The 22667-nt window shown below is 46.6% G+C and overlaps 1 protein-coding gene across 6 annotated transcripts in view; it reads left to right on the forward strand.

Annotated features, from left to right (window-relative positions):
• FIG4 (FIG4 phosphoinositide 5-phosphatase) overlaps positions 1-22667 on the forward strand; it is a 665438-nt gene that overhangs the window by 27528 nt on the left and 615243 nt on the right. The gene's annotated exons all lie outside the window — the stretch shown is intronic.

Raw genomic sequence — 22667 nt, forward strand, 5'->3', positions numbered from 1 at the left:
GTCTTCACCCCGGTTGCTTCCCGCAGTGAAGGTGTCAGAGACATTATCAGCTGATCAGAACAATCAGGTTAAAGAATTTCTCATCCAAAATAGGGAGGTATTTTCAGAGCTGCCTGGCCGAACGACCATAATAAAACATGACATTGTCACAGAACCAGGGGTCAGGGTTCATTTAAAACCATATAGGATTCCTGAAGCTCAGCGAGAAGCTATTTCTAAGGAAGTTAAAACCATGTTAGAACTTGGAGTCATAGAGGAGTCTAACAGTGAGTGGTCCAGTCCCATAGTGCTCATCCCGAAGCCCGACGGTAGCATACGCTTCTGTAATGACTTTCGTAAGTTAAATGAGGTGTCCAAGTTTGACGCATACCCCATGCCCCGTGTGGATGAGCTTGTAGAAAGGCTGGGAACAGCCAGGTTTCTCACCACATTGGACCTGACCAAAGGTTACTGGCAAATACCTTTATCTGATAGCGCCAAAGAAAAAACAGCCTTTTCGGTTCCGGAGGGGCTGTACCAGTATAAGATGTTACCCTTTGGGTTGCATGGGGCTCCAGCAACCTTTCAACGGGCGATGGATAAAATTTTGAGGCCCCATAGAAAATATGCAGCTGCCTATTTGGATGATGTGGTAATTCACAGTACAGACTGGGGGTCACATTTGGTTCAAGTACAAGCAGTACTGGACTCAATCAGAGAGGCAGGGTTAACTGCTAACCCAAAGAAGTGCTGCCTCGCAATGGAGGAGGTCAAATACTTGGGCTTCACCATAGGCAGAGGTCTGATTAGGCCCCAATTGAATAAAGTTGATGCTATTCAAAACTGGCCTCGTCCAGTGAATAAAAAACAGGCAAGGGCTTTTTTGGGAATTACTGGGTACTATAGACGGTTTATTCCTAATTTTGCGACCACAGCGGTGCCGTTGTCAGACCTTACCAAAGGGAAGCAGTCAAATGTGGTGAAATGGAACCCTGATGCAGAAAAGGCGTTCCAAGCGTTAAAAGTGGCTTTGTGTTCACAACCGGTGTTGATAACACCAGATTTTTCAAAAGAATTTGTGGTACAGACAGATGCCTCAGAGGTAGGGATAGGTGCTGTGCTGTCCCAAACCAGAGATGGGGACGAACACCCTATCATTTATTTGAGTAGGAAACTCAATGAGCATGAAAAAAGGTATGCCATTGTGGAAAAGGAGGCTTTGGCCATTAAGTGGGCACTAGATACCTTGAGATATTACCTCTTGGGTAGACAATTCAGACTAGTGACAGACCATGCCCCTTTAAAATGGATGTATGTAAATAGAGGCAAGAATGCTCGTGTAACTAGATGGTTTCTAGCGTTGCAGGACTTTAAGTTTACTGTCGAACATAGACCGGGAACACAATTGGCCAACGCAGATGCATTGTCTCGCATCTTCTGTTTGGGGGCTACAAGTGTTCCGGCCCCTAGGTCGAAACAGGGGAGGGGGATATGTGACAAGAACACTGGGATAGTGTTTGAGGGCAGGTATATTTGTCCCAGGTTCTTGTCTTACATGTTTTAGAAAATGTTAACTTCTAGGAAAAATGCTTTTTGTTTTGTCTGAACCTTTTCAGTTTGCTGTAAAAGCTGGGTAAAGGCTCTGAGAGAGAGATAAGGCGAGTTCTAGACATTGGGCCCAGTTCGGGTCTTTGGCCTCACAGAGGGCTAATCAGGGTTTCAGCTGTGTAAGAGTGATATAGTGCTTCTAACCTGATTAGTATGGGCAGACTGCCTGGGAAGGCTGCAGGATCTGTGTGTGAGAGACACGCTTTCTGATGCAAGTAAGCTATACAGTATGTACTGAAGAACTCTGTGTTTTGTTTAGTGACAGTTAGGAACATCTTATGTTTAGTTAGTGCCGGACAGGCAAGGTATTTTTATTTTGGGGTTTGTTTTATTTTCTGTTTCAATAAAACTGGCCGGGGTCAGTTGTACCAGAAACTGGACTTGTGTTGTTCCTCAGCTGCTGCGTGCTGCCATATTCCCCAGGAAAAGGCACCTTGCACCCCTACAGTGTTACAGTATGTATAAAGAAGAAAGAAAAAAAAACCACGGGTAGGTGGTATACAATTATGGACGGACTGCCGAGTGCCGACACAGAGGTAGCTACAGCCGTGGACTACCGTACTGTACTGTACTGTGTCTGCTGCTAATATAGACTGGTTGATAAAGAGATGTAGTAGTATGTATGTATGTATGTATAAAGAAGAAAGAAAAAAAAACCACGGGTAGGTGGTATACAATTATGGATGGACTGCCGAGTGCCGACACAGAGGTAGCTACAGCCGTGAACTACCGTACTGTGTCTGCTGCGACTGGATGATAAATAATGATATAAAAAATATATATATATCACTACTGCAGCCGGACAGGTATATATTATATAATGACGGACCTGCTGGACACTGTCTGTCAGCAGAATGAGTTTTTTATAGAATAAAAAAAAAAACACCACACAAGTGAAGTCACACGACGAGTGTTTAACTTTTTCAGGCAATCACAATATAGTATACTACTAACTATACTGGTGGTCAGTGTGGTCAGGTCACTGGTCAGTCACACTGGCAGTGGCACTCCTGCAGCAAAAGTGTGCACTGTTTAATTTTAATATAATATGTACTCCTGGCTCCTGCTATAACCTATAACTGGCACTGCAGTGCTCCCCAGTCTCCCCCACAATTATAAGCTGTGTGAGCTGAGCACAGTCAGATATATATACATAGATGATGCAGCACACAGATATGGTATGTGACTGAGTCACTGTGTGTATCGTTTTTTTCAGGCAGAGAACGGATATATTAAATAAAACTGCACTGTCTGGTGGTCACTGTGGTCAGTCACTAGTAAACTCTGCACTCTCTACACTTCTACAGTACTCCTAAGCTCCAGTAAATCAGGTCAATCTCTCTCTCTCTCTCTCTCTTCTAATCTAAATGGAGAGGACGCCAGCCACGTCCTCTCCCTATCAATCTCAATGCACGTGTGAAAATGGCGGCGACGCGCGGCTCCTTATATAGAATCCGAGTCTCGCGAGAATCCGACAGCGTCATGATGAGGTTCGGGCGCGCTCGGGTTAACCGAGCAAGGCGGGAGGATCCGAGTCTGCTCGGACCCGTGAAAAAAACCATGAAGTTCGGGCGGGTTCGGATTCAGAGAAACCGAACCCGCTCATCTCTAGTAAACACAAAGGGGGGGGGGGTATTCAGTTGGTGCCGGTTTTTCCGACAGTTGAAAAAACGGCACTTTTCTACAGTTCTTAGGTTGAATATGCTTATTTAATGAAAGTGCAGTTTTTTTGACTGTCGGGAAAAAACCAGCACTGTCGGAAAACACGTAACTCGCCGTTAAAAACAGCACTGTCGGAATGCTGGCTGGAAACGAATAGCAGGACCCTTTGAATTGAATACCCCCCTTTAATAGATTAACTTCACCTGGAAAATACAAATTAGTAGCAAGGGTCACAGTGGGGGACTTAGAAACAATTGTCCTAAATGATCAATATGATATCATAGCATTACGGATACATGGTGGGATGATTCTCACGACTGGGCAGCAAATTTGGAAGGATATACTTTTCAGGAGAGATAGGACTAACAAAAAGGGAGGAGGTGTATGTCTTTTTATTAAGCAATTTTTAAAACCGAAATTTAAAGGAGGAAATTTACGAGGGGATTGGAGATAACGTGGAGTCATTATGGGTTGAGATTTCCAGTGGGGGGGGGGGGGGGGAAGATACAAAAAAGCAATTAATAGGGACATGCTACAAACCGCCAGATTATTAGTGTGACTGAAGAATTACAACTCTTGAAACAAATCGAATAAAGCTGCAGGGGGGGGGGGGGGTCCTAATCATTGGGGATTTTAATTATCCGGATATAAATTGGAACACCAAATCATGTAAAACAGCTAGGGGAAACCGGTTCTTGTCTCAGGTAATCGAGGAACCAACTAGATTTAGGACTATACTGGATCTAGTACTAACCAATGATGTTGAGATTATATCAAATATTAAAGTAGGGGAGACCTTGGGAAATAGCGATAATAATATGATCATATTCTTTATTAGCTTTCAGAAACATCCATTATAGCGTCCAACTAAGATTTTTAACTTTAGAAAAGCTAATTTCCACATGCTGACATGAGCGCTAAAGGACATTGATTGGGAAATTCTGTTTCATGGTAAGAATACTGAGAAATGTGGGATGCTTTCAAAATTTTGGTCGATAACTCATGTTCATGAGTTGCTCGATAACTCATGTTCAGAACTCAAGTTCATTCCCATGGGCAGCAAACGCAGGAGTATTAAATTAAAACCGATGTGGCTTAATAGGAAGGTTAAGGAAGAAATGGCTAAAAAGAGGCGTGCTTTCAAAGCGTTTAAATCCGATGGGAAGACGGGGTCATTCCAGTACTACAAGGAATGTAACAAAAAATGTAAAAAGAAATCTGAGCAGCTAAAATGGAAAACGAAAAGCGAATCGCCAAGGAGAGTACAACAAACCCTAAAAAGTTGTATAAACGGCAAAAGGTTAATTAAGGAAAATATAGGACCATTAAAGGGTGAGGTGGGGTCTTGATAAATGATGACAAAGATAAAGCAGATTTTATTGAACACCTTTTTTTTCATCCGTGTTTACTAGAGAGAACCAGTTGGGAGTAGTGCACAACAAAAGCTGTGATAATGTCACATTGCTAAGTATTTGGTTAAATGAGGAAATAATCCAGGAGAGACTAAGTAAAATTTAAGATAAATATATCTTCTGGTCCGGATGGACTTCACCCAAGGGTACTTATGGAGCTTAACTCAGAACTAGCAAGGCCTTTATATTTGATTTTCTATGATTCAATTACATCAGGCATGATACCGAAGGACTGGTGAATAGCAGAGGTAGTCCCAACTTTTAAAAAGGGAATTAAATCTCATCTGGGTAACTATAGACCGGTAAGTTTGACATATATAGTGTGGAAAATACTGGAAGGTATAATAAGGGATAGCATACAGGAGTACTTAAAAACCTCCAAGGTTATTAATAGGAACCAGCATGGTTTTGTGAGGGACTGGTCATGTCAAACTAATTTAATTAGCTTCTATGAGAAAGTGAGCGAAAATATTGATCAGGGAAAGGCAGTGGATGTGATCTATTTAGATTTTGCAAAAATCTTTGACAAAGTGCCACACATGAGACTGATTTTCAAATTACATAGTTACATAGTGAGGTTGAAAAGAGGCAAAATGCCCATCGGGTTCAACCTGTATTCTGTGTTAATCTGTTCATGTTATAATGCGCCTGCTGAAGTAATGGTTTAGTACCAATTGACAGCTATGGTTCTTACCACTCCCAGATAATTTAATGTCAATATGTTAAATGCTATAGCCCTGGATACATTTTCCAGTTAGGAATTTGTCCAATCCGTTTTTAAATACATTTACAGAGTCTGCCATTATGACCTTCTCCGGCAGGGAGTTCCAAATCTTTATTGCCCTTACCGTGAAGAACCCTTTCCTACGTTGTGTACGGCATTTTCTCTCCTCTAGCCTAAGCGAGTGCCCACTCGTCCTATACAGAGTTCTTTTAATAAACAAATCTGCTGCTAGCTCCTTGTAATGACCCTTTACATATTTGAAAAAATTAATAATGTCTCCTCTCAGTCGCCTCTTTTCTAGTGAAAACATATTTAACCTAGTAAGCCTTTACTCGTACTCCAGAGACTCTAACCCTTTATTCAATTTAGTAGCTCTTCTTTGAACTCTTTCTAGTTCTCCGATATCTTTTTTATTATATGGTGCCCAGAACTGAACACAATATTTCAGGTGCGGACGTACCAACAATTTGTGCAGTGGCAGGATTACATCCTCGACCCTTGTCTCAATGCCCCGTTTAATGCCTGCAAGCACTTTACTCACTTTCTTTGCTGCAATTTGACATTGTGTACTGTTATTAAGCCTATTATTTGAGCACCCCCCAAATCTTTTTCCACCATAGTTACCCCTATTTCTCATACGTCCTAGAGGATGCTGGGGACTCCAAAAGGACCATGGGGTATAGACGGGAGCCGCAGGAGACATGGGCACACTATAAGACTTTGAATGGGTGTGAACTGGCTACTCCCTCTATGCCCCTCCTCCAGACCTCAGTTAGACTCTGCCCAGGAGTGACTGGACACACACTAGGGAAGCTCTACAGAGTTTCTCTAAAGACTTTATTGTTAGGTTTTTTATTTTCAGGGAGACCTGCTGGCTACAGGCTCCCTGCATCGTGGGAGTGAGGGGAGAGAAGTCAGACCTACTTCTTCTTAGTTTAAGGGCTCTGCTTCTTAGGCTACTGGACACCATTAGCTCCAGAGGGTTCGATCACTTGGTGCGCCTAGCTGCTTGTTCCCGGAGCTGCGCCGTCACCCCCCTCACAGAAGCCAGAAGAGTATCAGAAGAACAGAAGGCTTCAGACGGCAAAAGACTTCAGTAACGGAGGTAAGCGCAGCGGTAGCGCTGCGCTCCATGCTCCCACACACCAAAGGCACTCACAGGGTGCAGGGCGCTGGGGGGAAGCGCCCTGGGCAGCAGTTACTGAGAGTCTTTTTTACACTGGCAAGAAAGCATATTCGGGCCCCGGGCACCGTGTACAATACCCCCGCCAGTATACAGCAGCGGTCGCACTGCGCGCCATTGCTCCCACACACCAACGGTTTTACATGGGTGCAGGGCGCAGGGGGGTGCCCTGGACAGCAATATATATATTATTTGAGTCGATATATAGTGCGTAGACACTATATACGGTCCCCTGCCTGCATAAAAAACTATATTATAACGGGGCTGAAGCGCACCGAAAAGGGGCGGGGCTTAGCCCTCACAACAGTGTTCAGCGCCATTTTTCTCTCTGTCCCCGCCAAAAGTGTGTACAGTGCAAACGAGGGGGGGGGGGGGGGGGGGGCACAGTGTTTTAGTATTCTATTGTGGGAAATATACCACTATTTTTTAAAAATGGGCATGTAATCATTGTTGTGCATATTTCTCTGTGTGTTCCCTGTCGGATATACCCAGTATAGTCCACATGTGTCAACATGCGTGAGTGCTCTGTCACAAACAGCTTTGGGGATCACTGTTGGAATGGACTAGGACCTGTGAGTTAATTATAGAATCCATAGGGGACGTTCTGGCGTTTACAGATGTTTCCCCTCTCTGATTTTTCAAATAGTTCTTGCCATTTCCCCTCTGGAAGGGGCGGTAGTACGCGACGCCATACCAGAGTTGCGTCCGGTTCAGGGCGTTGTCCTGCTGTCCCTGTGTAACAACAAAAAACAAAACAAAAAAACACCCCCAAGATTCTCTTTACGTGGTTAACCTACAGGATGGATTCTCTCAGACCAGAGAGCTCCAGCACGTAAAAGTAGAACGGGGTTTAAATGCGTTGTTCTCCGCATTCAGCTTAACTGGGTGGATATCCAGGATTGTCTTTACCATTTCATCGGAGTGATAGCAGTAGGATGGTATTCTTTCAATAGTAAGAGCCATTGTTTTTCTGTACTGGGACATCCTCCTGATTAAAACGAGATCAAGACACAAGTGGTGCAAATCGTTAGTTTCTCTCTGACTGTTCTTCATCACAGGGGAAGGCTGTTATTCCCAACTACGCAGACGTCGGAGGTGGGTATCAAGAGTAGATACGGAACGGTTGAAGTTCTGTGTGTTCCTGTGGAAAGAGGTCTGAAGATCCAGAGTCGGAACAGATTTGCAGTGACAATCCATCAATATGTTCCGTTGATCAAGAAGATGGGATCGGCCTAAGACGTTTTTTTTTTCGGTGAGCTGGTCAAATGCCAGAGTGGTTTTCACGGGGCCAGTTGGAAATGTGGTCCGGGTCTCACTTGCACATACACCGGAATATAATCCTAATGGCCAGGATATCGCTCCTGTGGTGTCTGCTCAGTGCTCACCTCCTAGAGGGACGAAGGTTCGAATCCACGATAAGATCCTTGTGTCCATGCATCCAGATTTCCGAGACTGGGAGCCAGTCCTTGCAAGGGAAGTATTTCCTGAGGAAAGGGTCAAGCTGGGAAGCTTGTCTGCAATAAGTTTTCTTGAATTAAGAGCTATTTTCAATGAACATATGCTCCGTGATCTGCCGTGTTAATTCTGTCGGACGACTTGACAGCAGTGGTGTAAGTAAGCCGCTAGGGTGGAACAAGGAGCAAAGCAGCAATGGCAGAAGCCGAAACAGATTTTCCGCTGGGTGAAAAGACTGGTAAACGCTATATCAGCAGTCTTCGATCCGGATGTGAACGACGGAGGAATGGATTCCTCTGCAGACGCGTTCTCCATCCGGGAGAAATACAGTCATCGTCGAGAAGTTTTCAGTGAAGTGACAAGTCTTTGAGGAGTGCCTCAAGTGGACATGTTGGCGTCTCGCCTCAACGAGAGATCACAGGGATATTGTTCCGGCTCAGGGGACACTCAAGCTATAGCAGTGGACGTCCTCGGGACACCTTGGGTGTTTTCAGTCGGTCTATGTGTCTCCTCTGTTTTCACTCTTCGGTAGGTGTTAAACATAAGAAGAACAAAGGTTCAGGCGATCCTCATTGTTCCGGTCTAACCAAGGAGGGCTTGGTGTCCAGTTCTTCAAGATTTACTCATTGAAGATCCATGGCCTTTTCCGCTACGTGAGGAACTGTTCCTGCAAGATCCGGGCGTGTATCAAGACTTACCGCTGCTGCGTTTGACGGCGTGGCGGTTGAACGCCATATCCTAGCCAGAAAGGGTATTCCCAGTGAAATCATCTCCACACTTCTTCAGGCTAGAAAAGAAGTAACGGCAAAGCCTTACCACTGTGTTTGGAGTCAATATGTGTCTTGGTGTGAATCCAAGAAGGTTACTACGGAAGACTTTCAGTTGGATCGTTCTTCTCCATTCTTTGCAAGCAGGTGTGGGTGCAGGCCTAAAGTTAGGTTCCATTAAGTGCGCTTTTGGACTTATAAATTTTCTTTCAAGAAAGAATTGGCAACCTTTCCAGAAGTTCGGACCTTCGTGAAAGGAGTACTGCACATCCTACCTCCATTTGTGCCCCGTTGGCACCGTGGGACCTAGACGTGGTGTTGCGTTTTCTTGTGTCACACTGATTGGAACCTTTGTGAAAGGTTATGTTACAATTTCCCTCTTGGAAAGTGGTCATGCTATTGGCTTTGGCGTCCGCAAGGCGGGTGTCGGAGGTAGCGGTTTTGTCTCACAAGAGCCCTGTTTGATCTTCCATGTGGATAGAGAGGAATTGAGATCTCGGATAATAGTTCTGATAAAAGTGGTTTCTGGCTTTCGCAGAAATCAGCCTATTTTGATGCCGGTGGTTACTTAGGCATTAACTGACTCAAAGTCTCTCGATGTAGTAGGGGCTTTGAATGTTTAGGTCACCAATTTGGCACAGGTTGGGGAAACAGAGGCTCTGTTTGTCCGGTATGCTCCCAGCATGTTTGGGGCGCCTGCGTCTATACAGTCTGTTACACGCTGATCTGTGATACGATTTGGCGTGCTCGCTCTACGGCTGGATTGCCGTTACCAAAGTCGGTGGAGACCCATTCTACTAGGAAGATGGGCTCTTTTGGGGCGGATGCCTGAGGAGTCTCAGCGGTTCACCTTTGCCGAGGGTTACTTGGTCGGGTTCAAACACTTTTACTAAGCTCTACAAGTTTGATACCCTGGCTGATGGGGACCTTTTGTTTGCTCAATCGGTGCTGCAGAGTCGTCCGCACTCTCCCGCCCGGTCTGGAGCTTTGGTATAGACCCCATGGTCCTTTTGGAGTCCCCAGCATCCTCTAGGATGTATGAGAAAATAGGATTTTAATACCTACGGGTAAATCCTTTTCTCTTAGTCCGTAGAGGATGCTGGGCGCCCATCCCAGTGCGTACTGTGTCTGCAGTTATTGATTATGGTTACACTCTTGTGGTGTTTCTTTTCTGTCAGGCTGTTGCTGCCGTTGTTCATGCCATGACATGCGGTGTCTTATTGTTGGTTGTGTTGACACACAGGTTGTGTTACATATTCTCTCAGCATGTGGCTGTGTATTGTTCATGCCGTTGGCTGGTATTCTATTGAATGCCGCGTTTTCCGGTATGTTCGGGGTGTGAGCTGGTATGACACTCACCGTGTTTAAACAATAAATTCTTTCCTCGAAATGTCTGTCTCCCTGGGCACAGTTTTCTAACTGAGGTCTGGAGGAGGGGCATAGAGGGAGGAGCCAGTTCACACCCATTCAAAGTTTTATAGTGTGCCTATGTCTCCTGCGGATCCCGCCTATACCCCATGGTCCTTTTGGAGTCCCCAGCATCCTCTACAGACTAAGAGAAAAGGATTTACCGGTAGGTATTAAAATCCTATTATTTTCCCCGTCTAGAGTGTAGGATGCAAGTGTGTTTTTTGTCCCAAAATGCATAACTTTGCATTTTTCTATATTGAACCTTATTCTCCATTTAGACGCCCATGTTTCCAGTTTAACTAAGTCATTCTGTAGAGACTCCACATCGCCTTCTGAATTAATTACCTTACACAGATTTTTCCTCGTAGAAGCTAATTAAGTTGGTTTGGCATGATCTGTCCCTTACAAACCCATGCTGACTTTTGCTAATAAACTTAGTAGCCTGTAGGTGATCCCATATGCTATCCCTCAAAATGCCTTCCAATATTTTACCCACTATAGAGGTTAAACTAACTGGTCTATAGTTTCCAGAATTATTTTTATTTCCCTTTTTAAATAAAGGCACTACCACAGCTATGCGCAAATCCCTTGGTACCATACCTGATCTAATTGAACTATGGAAAATCAAGTATAGGGGTTTTGCTAGCTGTGCCGTAAGCTCCATAATAACCCTTGGATGAAAACAGTCTGGGCCTGGTGATTTATTAATCTTCACATTACTTAGTCTCTCCAGGACTACTTCCTCACTTAAACAAGCATCAAGCCAAGAGTCATTACCTTCACTGTCGTTACGCACTAATGTCACATTAAGAGAGCTTGGCTTAGGAAACCATATTTGTACTTGGGAAAGTAATTAGCTGTATAAAAGGGATGTTTTCTGACTGGGCCCCAGTACTCAGTGGAATACTGCAAGGGTCCGTACTCTGGCCAGTACTGTTTAACATATTTATTAATGACCTAGAAGAAGGACTGGAAAGCATAGTGTAAATTTTTGCAGATGATACTAAACTGTGTAGAATAATTAACTCAGACAAGGATGTTGAGTCTCTACAGAATGACCTATTTAAATTGGAATTTTGGAAGATAATTGGAGAATGAGGTTCAATATAGAAAAATGTAAAGTTGTGCACTTTGGGACTAAAAACAATTATGCAACCTATAAGCTAAATGGGAAAAATGTAGTGGAAACGGTAGTCATAGTGCAGCATCAAAGGCAAATAAGGTGTTAGCATTCATAGAGCGGGGAATTGAGTCAAGGGATGAGAGTGTAATCCTGCCATTGTACAAGTCATTGGTACGGCCGCACCTTGTATATTGTGTTCAGTTCTGGGCACCGCTCCACAAAAGACATCTTGGAACTTGAAAGGGTTCAGAGGCGAGCCACCAAATTGATTAAGGGGTTAGAGACACTGGATTATGAGGAAAGGCTTTCTAGGTTATATATGTTCACAATCGAAAAGAGGCGTGTAAGAGGAGACATTATTAATATTTACAAATATATAAAGGGACAATACAAGGATCTATAAGGAGATTTGTTTATTGAAAAATCTCTACACAGAACACGTGGACACCGTCTGAGGTTAGAGGAGAGGAAATTTCATACCCAACAAAGGACAGGTTTCTTCACAGTAAGGGCAGTAAGGATGCGGAATTCCCTGTATTAGAAGGTAGTAAGGTGGACTCAATCAAATTAAATTAAATTAAAAATGGATTAGATAAATTAGTAACTGAAATAAATATCCAAAGATATTGCGTTAAAAGTGAGTATATTTAAAAAAAAAAGCATGAATTATAGTGTTAGTCTTAATAACTTCATCTGGGTCATTTTAGTTAAACTAGTGTTAAATACAAGTTAATGTAAGAATTATAAAAAAAGGTTGAACTGGATGGACATTATGGGGTAACTTTACTACGGTGGGAGTTTTTTTTAGAACTGGTGATGTTGCCCATAGCAACCAATCAGATTCTATCTATTATCTTCTAGAAGCAGCTAGATAAATGTTAATTAGAATCTGATTAGTTGCCATAGGCAACATCACCAGTTCTAAAACACTCCCACCGTAGAAAATGTACCCCTTTGTCTTTTTTCAACCTCAACAACTATGTTACTATTTTACAGTCACTGTGGTATAGAATTCAGACGGGATGCAAAGTAATGACAAAGCATACAGGATCCAGATTGCATTCCAACAAGGCAAGTATACAGGATTCCGACAGGACGGGGTTCTCAGGATATGGCTGGACAAGGTATATGGTGCTATAGCTGGCAAAGAAGTGAAGGCCTGACCACCTTTTAAAACACATAAAAGCCAATCAGTAACCTCCACAGAGACCCTTAAACAAATAATATTCTGCAGCTGAGGAGCTGCGCATAGGAGAGCAGTATGGAGAGTTCCAGCTGATTAGCACCAGCTGGGATGCAGACAGTACAACTACTGCTCTCTGACAGCAGCATCTTTGGCAGCACAGAGGTACTGCAGGACAGAAACATGACCGTAACAAAGAGGTACTGCAGGCTAGACACATGACAGCAGCACTTCTGGTAGCACAGAGGTGTCATGAGGCGGGTACTCCCCGCCGCGGGGTCCAATCGCTGCCAGTATGGCTGTTAGCGCTGTTGTGCAGCCGCAGGGGGACATGGCACGAGATCTCACCGCCGCGGGGTCCGGCCGCTGTCGGTATGGCTGCCATAGTACTAATGTGGCAGTAGGGGGGGCAGGGCGGTCAGCAGTGAGGATGTTGTGACTTCTGGAAGGTCAGGAGAATTTAGGGTCAGGTAGGCTGCAGTGCTTCTGTGTGTCTGCAGCACAGGAGGCAGCCATGGTGGAGACCAGTTTTCTTGTGCCAATGAGCTTCACTGGGGTAAGTGATTAGTCAATCCCGTGGCTTCACTTCCTATAAATAAGCTGAGCTTTAGGCACTCTCTGCCAGTGCCTTTTTATTACTAGACAGCATCCCAGCTCTGTTCTCCAGCAGATTTATCTGTGTCCATCCAAGTGTCCTGGTCCCTAGTCTGCTCCCTGTGTTCGCTAGCCATTCCTCGCTGTTTGATACCCGCCAGCTCCCCGGTACACTGAGTCCCGTGGTGGGGTGCCAGCTTCCCCGGAATATTCTTCAGTCTTGTCTTAAAGGCGCAGGTACGAAATTCTTTAAATCTTGCATTAAAGATTCAGCCTCAGTCTTCACAGTTCTCCAGCCTCGGCTTACAACTATCCGCAGTTCACAGTTCTTCACAGTTCTCCTGTCTCGGCTTATAGTTACCCAGAGTCCACAGTTCTTCACAGTTTCTCAACCTCATCTTTTGAATTTCCAAAGTCCGCATTTCTCTCGTCAAGTCTTCAGTTTTCCACAGCTTCTTCTGTATCCTGTTTCTTTCAGAGTTCTTTAGCCACGTCTTTCAAATACCTGGGACTACAATTATTTGCAGCTCTTTTATCAAACTTCCAGTATCCTCCATTTATCATTCGCATGAACTGCCTCAAGTGAATCGGCATAACTCCCATCTATACGTTCAGACTTTTATTTATCATTTGCATTGAAGTTTGTTTGTTTCTTCAAGAAAGTATATGAGAAGGAATTATCTTTGTCCTCCTAGTTCCCTCCATTCAAGAGCATCTACTCCTTCAATTGGTCAGAGTCCAACGGATTCACAAAAACACCCTGGTGTGACAAGAGGTACTGCAGGACAGACACATGACAGCAGCACCTCTGGTAGCACAGAGGCACTGCAGACTAGACACATGACAGCAGCACCTCTGGTAGCACAGAGGCACTGCAGATTAGATACATGACAGCAGCACCTCTGGTAGCACAGAGGCACTGCAGACTAGACACATGACAGCAGCACCTCTGGTAGCACAGAGGTACTGCAGATTAGATACATGACAGCAGCACCTCTGGTAGCACAGAGGCACTGCAGACTAGACACATGACAACAGTACCTCTGGTAGCACAGAGGCACTGCAGGACAGACACATGACAGCAGCACCTCTGGTAGCACAGAGGCACTGCAGACTAGACACATGACAGCAGCACCTCTGGTAGCACAGAGGCGCTGCAGACTAGACACATGACAGTAGCACCTCTGGTAGCACAGAGGCGCTGCAGACTAGACACATGACAGCAGCACCTCTGGTAGCACAGAGGTACTGCAGACTAGACACATGACAGCAGCACCTCTGGTAGCACAGAGGCACTGCAGACTAAACACATGACAGCAGCACCTCTGGTAGCACAGAGGCACTGCAGACTAGACACATGACAACAGTACCTCTTGTAGCATAGAGGTACTGCAGGACAGACACATGACAGCAGCACCTCTGGTAGCACAGAGGCGCTGCAGACTAGGCACATGACAGCAGCACCTCTGGTAGCACAGAGGCACTGCAGACTAGACACATGACAGCAGCACCTCTGGTAGCACAGAGGCGCTGCAGACTAGACACATGACAGCAGCACCTCTGGTAGCACAGAGGCGCTGCAGACTAGACACATGACAGTAGCACCTCTGGTAGCACAGAGGCGCTGCAGACTAGACACATGACAGCAGCACCTCTGGTAGCACAGAGGCGCTGCAGACTAGACACATGACAGCAGCACCTCTGGTAGCACAGAGGTACTGCAGATTAGATACATGACAGCAGCACCTCTGGTTGCACAGGGGCGCTGCAGACTAGACACATGACAGCAGCACCTCTGGTAGCACAGAGGCGCTGCAGACTAGACACATGACAGCAGCACCTCTGGTAGCACAGAGGCGCTGCAGACTAGACACATGACAGCAGCACCTCTGGTAGCACAGAGGCACTGCAGACAAGACACATGACAGTAGCACCTCTGGTAGCACAGAGGCACTGCAGACTAGACACATGACAGCAGCACCTCTGGTAGCACAGAGGCACTGCAGACTATTCTCATTCTGGCATAGGGCACCAAAAATTCTAGTTACGCTCTGTTTGAATAAATTTCTTCATCATCATCATAATAATAATAATTTTTAGTTATTCGTAGTAACTTTTAATACACTGTATATTGATTGTCTCCTCTTAAATTCGGAGGACCAAAGTAGATTTTTTTTTTCTAAGAACACCCTAGCAATTTAGATTATTTAAGTCCTTATACCTCTCTGTAATGAGATCACAGGACCTTATTCCATTACTATTGAACTGATGGTTATCAGGATTATAAATGAATGGACAAGGCGAATAACTTATTTATAAAGGGTGAGTACGACATTGAAGATTTCGTATTTGTCTGATTCACCATACATGACAGTAGCCACTATGGGGAAATATATTATTGCAACACAGTCCATTTCCTGCTTCGCCTCATTACCAAAGCAAAGCAGGAAGCTTCACTGTCAAGATGTATTAACATCTTGTCTGCTTGAGCAGGGGAGTGAAATCTCCCCCCTCCAGTGATCCCCGACAGAGCACACAGGACATTAGCCTAGTGCTGATGCGCTGTGTCACTTCCCCAGCCAACTCCTCTGGGCATGCGCAAGATCTCGCTATTATCGCAAGATCTCCTGTGCACTGCAGCCTGGAGCCGACAGCAGCCACTGCCAGGAACAGAACTGTCTATGCTGTGGAGATAGGGCAAAGCCACCTGCAGCTGTCAAAATTGATAGCTGCAGGTGTTGGAATGGTAAGTGCAACTTACCATTCATACATTGCCATGCATATCAGCACATAACTCTCCTGTCACTGAACACATACATAATGTGTGCTGATACTTCTTGTCTATGTTGTTTTTTTCTGTAACCCTTTCTGAGTATCCTGAGTAACACCTACCTGAAGGTTTAAAAGCCACCAATGCAATCTGCAATCACCTGCGGGTAATGATGCAGTATTACCCAAGATTTGATGTATTCAAGAATCGGTGAGCATATACCATATACAGCATAGTGTATGTTTTTTGGACTTGCACAATGTCCACCATACTTGCCTACTTTCCCAGAAGTAGCAGGAGACTCCCGATTTGTTTTGGGTAATCCTCTGAGCAGAATTGGGCGATAAGGAGATAATCATGGCAATTGCGTTGTATGGAAGGCAGTGACGTGCGGTGAGGTCAATTGCTGGGGAGGCACCAGATTACAGGATGGAGGGAGGGGGGGCCCTAACAAGGATATATATATATATATATATATTTCTCTGACGTCCTAAGTGGATGCTGGGACTCCGTAAGGACCATGGGGAATAGCGGCTCCGCAGGAGACTGGGCACAACTAAAGAAAGCTTTAGGACTACCTGGTGTGCACTGGCTCCTCCCACTATGACCCTCCTCCAGACCCAAGTTAGAATCTTGTGCCCGGCTGAGCTGGATGCACACTAGGGGCTCTCCTGAGCTCCTAGAAAGAAAGTATATTTTTTATTTTTTTTTATTTTCAGTGAGATCTGCTGGCAACAGACTCACTGCTACGAGGGACTAAGGGGAGAAGAAGCGAACCTACCTGCTTGCAGCTAGCTTGGGCTTCTTAGGCTACTGGACACCATTAGCTCCAGAGGGATCGAACACAGGGCCCGACCTCGATCGTCCGGTCCCGGAGCCGCGCCGCCGTCCCCCTTACAGAGCCAGAAGCAAGAAGATGGTCCTGAAAATCGGCGGCAGAAGACTTCGGTCTTCAACAAGGTAGCGCACAGCACTGCAGCTGTGCGCCATTGCTCCTCATGCACACCTCACACTCCGGTCACTGATGGGTGCAGGGCGCTGGGGGGGGGGGGGGGGGGCGCCCTGAGCAGCAATATTATCACCTTGGCTGGCAAAAAAAATCACAATATATAGTCCTAGAGGCTATATATGTGAAAAATACCCCTGCCAGAGATCCATAAAAAAGCGGGAGAAAGTCCGCCGAAAAAGGGACGGGGCTATCTCCCTCAGCACACTGGCGCCATTTTTCCCTCACAGCTCCGCTGGAAGGATCGCTCCCAGGCTCTCCCCTGCAGTTTTCAAGACTACAAAGGGTAAAAAAGAGAGGGGGGGCACTAAATTTAGGCGCAGCAGTATATATATAAGCAGCTATAAGGGAAAATCACTCAGTTATAGTGTTCATCCCTGTGTTATATAGCGCTCTGGTGTGTGCTGGCATACTCTCTCTCTGTCTCCCCAAAGGGCTTTGTGGGATCCTGTCCTCTGTCAGAGCATTCCCTGTGTGTGTGCGGTGTGTCGGTACGGCTGTGTCGACATGTTTGATGAGGAGGCTTATGTGGAGGCGGAGCAGATGCCGATAAATGTGCTGTCACCCCCTGCGGGGCCGACACCTGAGTGGATGGACTTGTGGAAGGAATTACGTGAAAGTGTCAACTCCTTACATAAAAGGTTTGACGACATACCAAATATGGGACAGCCGGCTTCTCAGCCTGTGCCTGCCCAGGCGTCTCAAAAGCCATCAGGGGCTCTAAAACGCCCGCTACCTCAGATGGCAGACACAGATGTCGACACGGATACTGACTCCAGTGTCGACGACGATGAGACTAATGTAACTTCCAATAGGGCCACACGTTACATGATTGAGGCAATGAAAAATGTGTTGCACATTTCTGATGTTACCCCAGGAACCACAAAAAAGGGTATTATGTTTGGAGAGAAAAAACTACCAGTAGTTTTTCCCCCATCTGAGGAATTAAATGAAGTGTGTGAAGAAGCGTGGGCTTCCCCCGATAAGAAACTGGTAATTTCTAAAAGGTTACTAATGGCGTACCCTTTCCCGCCAGAGGATAGGTCACGTTGGGAAACATCCCCCAGGGTGGATAAAGCGCTCACACGCTTGTCAAAGAAGGTGGCACTACCGTCTCCGGATACGGCCGCCCTAAAGGAGCCTGCTGATAGGAAGCAGGAGGCTATCCTGAAGTCTGTATATACACACACAGGTATTATACTGAGACCAGCTATTGCTTCAGCATGGATGTGCAGTGCTGCAGCTGCGTGGTCAGATTCCCTGTCGGAAAATATTGATACCCTAGACAGGGACACTATATTGCTAACCGTAGAGCATATTAAAGACGCAGTCTTATACATGAGAGATGCACAGAGGGATATTTGCCGGCTGGCATCTAAAATAAGTGCAATGTCCATTTCTGCCAGGAGACATTTTTACCCCATGTTTCCTCACAGCCAAAGAAAGCACCGTATTATCAGGTACAGTCCTTTCGGCCCCATAAGGGCAAGCGGGTTAAAGGCGCGTCCTTTCTGCCCAGAGGCAGAGGTAGAGGGAAAAAGCTGCAGCATACAGCCAGTTCCCAGGAGCAAAAGTCCTCCCCCGCTTCATCCAAGTCCGCCGCATGACGCTGGGGCTCCACAGGCGGAGCCAGGTACGGTGGGGGCCCGTCTCAAAAACTTCAGCAATCAGTGGGCTCGCTCACGGGTGGATCCCTGGATCCTTCAAGTAGTATCTCAGGGGTACAAGCTGGAATTCGAGACGTCTCCCCCCCGCCGTTTCCTCAAATCTGCCTTGCCTACAACTCCCTCAGGCAGGGAGGCAGTGTTAGAGGCAATACACAAGCTGTATTCCCAGCAGGTGATAGTCAAGGTGCCCCTCCTTCAACAAGGACGGGGTTACTATTCCACAATGTTTGTGGTACCGAAACCGGACGGTTCGGTGAGACCCATTTTAAATTTGAAATCCTTGAACACATATATAAAAAAATTCAAGTTCAAGATGGAATCGCTCAGGGCGGTTATTGCAAGCCTGGACGAGGGGGATTACATGGTATCACTGGACATCAAGGATGCTTACCTGCATGTCCCCATTTACCATCCTCACCAGGAGTACCTCAGATTTGTGGTACAGGATTGTCATTACCAATTCCAGACGTTGCCGTTTGGTCTGTCCACGGCACCGAGGGTATTTACCAAGGTAATGGCCGAAATGATGATGCTCCTTCGAAAAAAGGGAGTTTTAATCATCCCGTACTTGGACGATCTCCTGATAAAGGCGAGGTCCAGGGAGCAGTTGTTGGTCGGGGTAGCACTATCTCGGGAGGTGCTACAACAGCACGGTTGGATTCTAAATATTCCAAAGTCACAGCTGGTCCCTACGACACGTCTACTGTTCCTGGGGATGGTTCTGGACACAGAACAGAAAAAAGTGTTTCTCCCGGAGGAGAAGGCCAAGGAGCTGTCATCTCTAGTCAGAGGCCTCCTAAAACCAAAACAGGTGTCGGTGCATCACTGCACGCGAGTCCTGGGAAAAATGGTAGCTTCCTACGAAGCAATTCCATTCGGCAGGTTCCATGCAAGGACTTTTCAGTGGGACCTGTTGGACAAGTGGTCCGGATCGCATCTTCAGATGCATCGGCTGATAACCCTGTCTCCAAGGACCAGGGTGTCTCTGCTGTGGTGGCTGCAAAGTGCTCATCTTCAAGAGGGCCGCAGATTCGGCATACAGGACTGGGTCCTGGTGACCACGGATGCCAGCCTTCGAGGCTGGGGGGCAGTCACACAGGGAAGAAACTTCCAAGGACTATGGTCGAGTCAGGAGACTTCCCTACACATAAATATTCTGGAACTGAGGGCCATTTACAATGCCCTAAGTCAGGCAAAACCCCTGCTTCAAAACCAGCCGGTACTGATCCAGTCAGACAACATCACGGCAGTCGCCCATGTAAACCGACAGGGCGGCACAAGAAGCAGGACGGCGATGGCAGAAGCCACAAGGATTCTCCGATGGGCGGAAAATCACGTGTTAGCACGGTCAGCAGTGTTCATTCCGGGAGTGGACAACTGGGAAGCAGACTTCCTCAGCAGGCACGACCTCCACCCGGGAGAGTGGGGACTTCATCCAGAAGTCTTCCAAATGATTGTAAACCGTTGGGAAAGGCCACAGGTGGACATGATGGCGTCCCGCCTAAACAAAAAGCTAGAAAGATATTGCGCCAGGTCGAGAGACCCTCAGGCAATAGCTGTGGACGCTCTAGTGACACCGTGGGTGTACCGGTCGGTTTATGTGTTCCCTCCTCTTCCTCTCATACCCAAGGTACTGAGCATAATAAGGAGAAGAGGAGTAAGAACTATACTCATTGTTCCGGATTGGCCAAGAAGGGCTTGGTACCCGGAACTTCAAGAGATGATCTCAGAGGACCCATGGCCTCTGCCGCTCAGACAGGACCTGCTGCAGCAGGGGCCCTGTCTGTTCCAAGACTTACCGCGGCTGCGTTTGACGGCATGGCGGTTGAAGGCCGGATCCTGAAGGAAAAGGGCATTCCGGAGGAAGTCATTCCTACGCTGATTAAAGCTAGGAAAGAAGTGACCGCAAACCATTATCACCGCATTTGGCGAAAATATGTTGCGTGGTGTGAGGCCAGGAAGGCCCCAACGGAGGAATTTCAGCTGGGCCGTTTTCTGCACTTCCTACAGTCAGGGGTGACTATGGGCCTAAAATTGGGTTCCATTAAGGTCCAGATTTCGGCTCTATCGATTTTCTTCCAGAGAGAACTGGCTTCACTACCTGAAGTTCAGACTTTTGTTAAGGGAGTGCTGCATATTCAGCCCCCTTTTGTGCCTCCAGTGGCACCTTGGGATCTCAACGTGGTGTTGGATTTCCTAAAGTCACATTGGTTTGAGCCACTTAAAACCGTGGAATTAAAATATCTCACGTGGAAAGTGGTCATGCTGTTGGCCTTGGCTTCGGCCAGGCGTGTGTCAGAATTGGCGGCTTTGTCATGTAAAAGCCCTTATCTGATTTTCTATATGGATAGGGCAGAATTGAGGACTCGTCCCCAGTTTCTCCCTAAGGTGGTATCAGCCTTTCATTTGAACCAACCTATCGTGGTGCCTGCGGCTACTAAAGACTTGGAGGCTTCCAAGTTGTTGGACGTAGTCAGGGCCCTGAGAATTTATGTTTCCAGGACAGCTAGTGTCAGGAAAACTGACTCGTTGTTTATCCTGTATGCACCCAACAAGCTGGGTGCTCCTGCTTCAAAGCAGACTATTGCTCGCTGGATCTGTAGTACGATTCAGCTTGCACATTCTGCGGCTGGACTGCCGCATCCTAAATCAGTGAAAGCCCATTCCACGAGGAAGGTGGGCTCTTCTTGGGCGGCTGCCCGAGGGGTCTCGGCTCTACAACTTTGCCGAGCAGCTACTTGGTCGGGGTCAAACACATTTGCTAAATTCTACAAGTTTGACACCCTGGCTGAGGAGGACCTAGAGTTTGCCCATTCGGTGCTGCAGAGTCATCCGCACTCTCCCGCCCGTTTGGGAGCTTTGGTATAATCCCCATGGTCCTTACGGAGTCCCAGCATCCACTTAGGACGTCAGAGAAAATAAGATTTTACTCACCGGTAAATCTATTTCTCGTAGTCCGTAGTGGATGCTGGGCGCCCATCCCAAGTGCGGATTGTCTGCAATACTTGTATATAGTTATTGTTTAACTAAAGGGTTATTGTTGAGCCATCTGTTGAGAGGCTCAGTTATATTTCATACTGTTAACTGGGTATAGTATCACGAGTTATACGGTGTGATTGGTGTGGCTGGTATGAGTCTTACCCGGGATTCAAAATCCTTCCTTATTGTGTCAGCTCTTCCGGGCACAGTATCCTAACTGAGGTCTGGAGGAGGGTCATAGTGGGAGGAGCCAGTGCACACCAGGTAGTCCTAAAGCTTTCTTTAGTTGTGCCCAGTCTCCTGCGGAGCCGCTATTCCCCATGGTCCTTACGGAGTCCCAGCATCCACTACGGACTACGAGAAATATATTTACCGGTGAGTAAAATCTTATTTTATATATATGTGTGTGTGTGTGTCTCTATATTCCATAACCACTGTTTAAATTCTCACATAAAGAGGCTGATGGGAGGGGGGGGGGGGGGGGAAACAGGCATTTGGGGATCTCCCAGTTACCTCTGGGTAAGAACACTTCTCGGTGTCCCGTCCACACAGCGCTGGGCTCACTCTCCATGGGAATCTCCCTCCGGCTCCTCCCGCACATCCTGCAGGGACAGCACCGGGTCCTCGGCAGGGGCCTTCTCCGTGCTCAGCTTCTCCCAGACCCAAACTCCCACAGCCCATCTTCTGCCGCCATCAGCCCAGGGAGAGGAGGCTGACTAACGCTGGTGGCGGGCGGAACTAGTCAGTGCAGCCGCTGGCTGGGAGGATGTGAGCGCGGAGTGTCCGTGCAGCGCAGAGCGGGGGACGGCGATTACACCAGGACAATCACCGGAGGTGGGGTAGCTCCAGTAGCGTAACTTCATCCCAGTTGCCCGGAGGCAAGAAGATGTTGGTGCCCCCCCCTTCACTCACCACATGCTAAATAGGGACAGAGCACCAATAAAAGGTGTGGTCTCACTGTGAATGGGTGTGTCCACACAACAGTACCCCAATTCAAAGTCCCCCACACAGTAGCGTAACCTTATTTTCATTACACTGCACTGTAGTACAACTTATTCACATTACGCAACACGGTAGTGCCCCTTATTCACACCATGTCGCATAGTAGTGCCCCTTATTCTGTAATGTCACAGTAGTGCCACTTA

Source organism: Pseudophryne corroboree, chromosome 4, assembly GCF_028390025.1.
Source record: "Pseudophryne corroboree isolate aPseCor3 chromosome 4, aPseCor3.hap2, whole genome shotgun sequence".
In the NCBI taxonomy this organism is placed as follows: Eukaryota; Metazoa; Chordata; class Amphibia; order Anura; family Myobatrachidae; genus Pseudophryne; species Pseudophryne corroboree.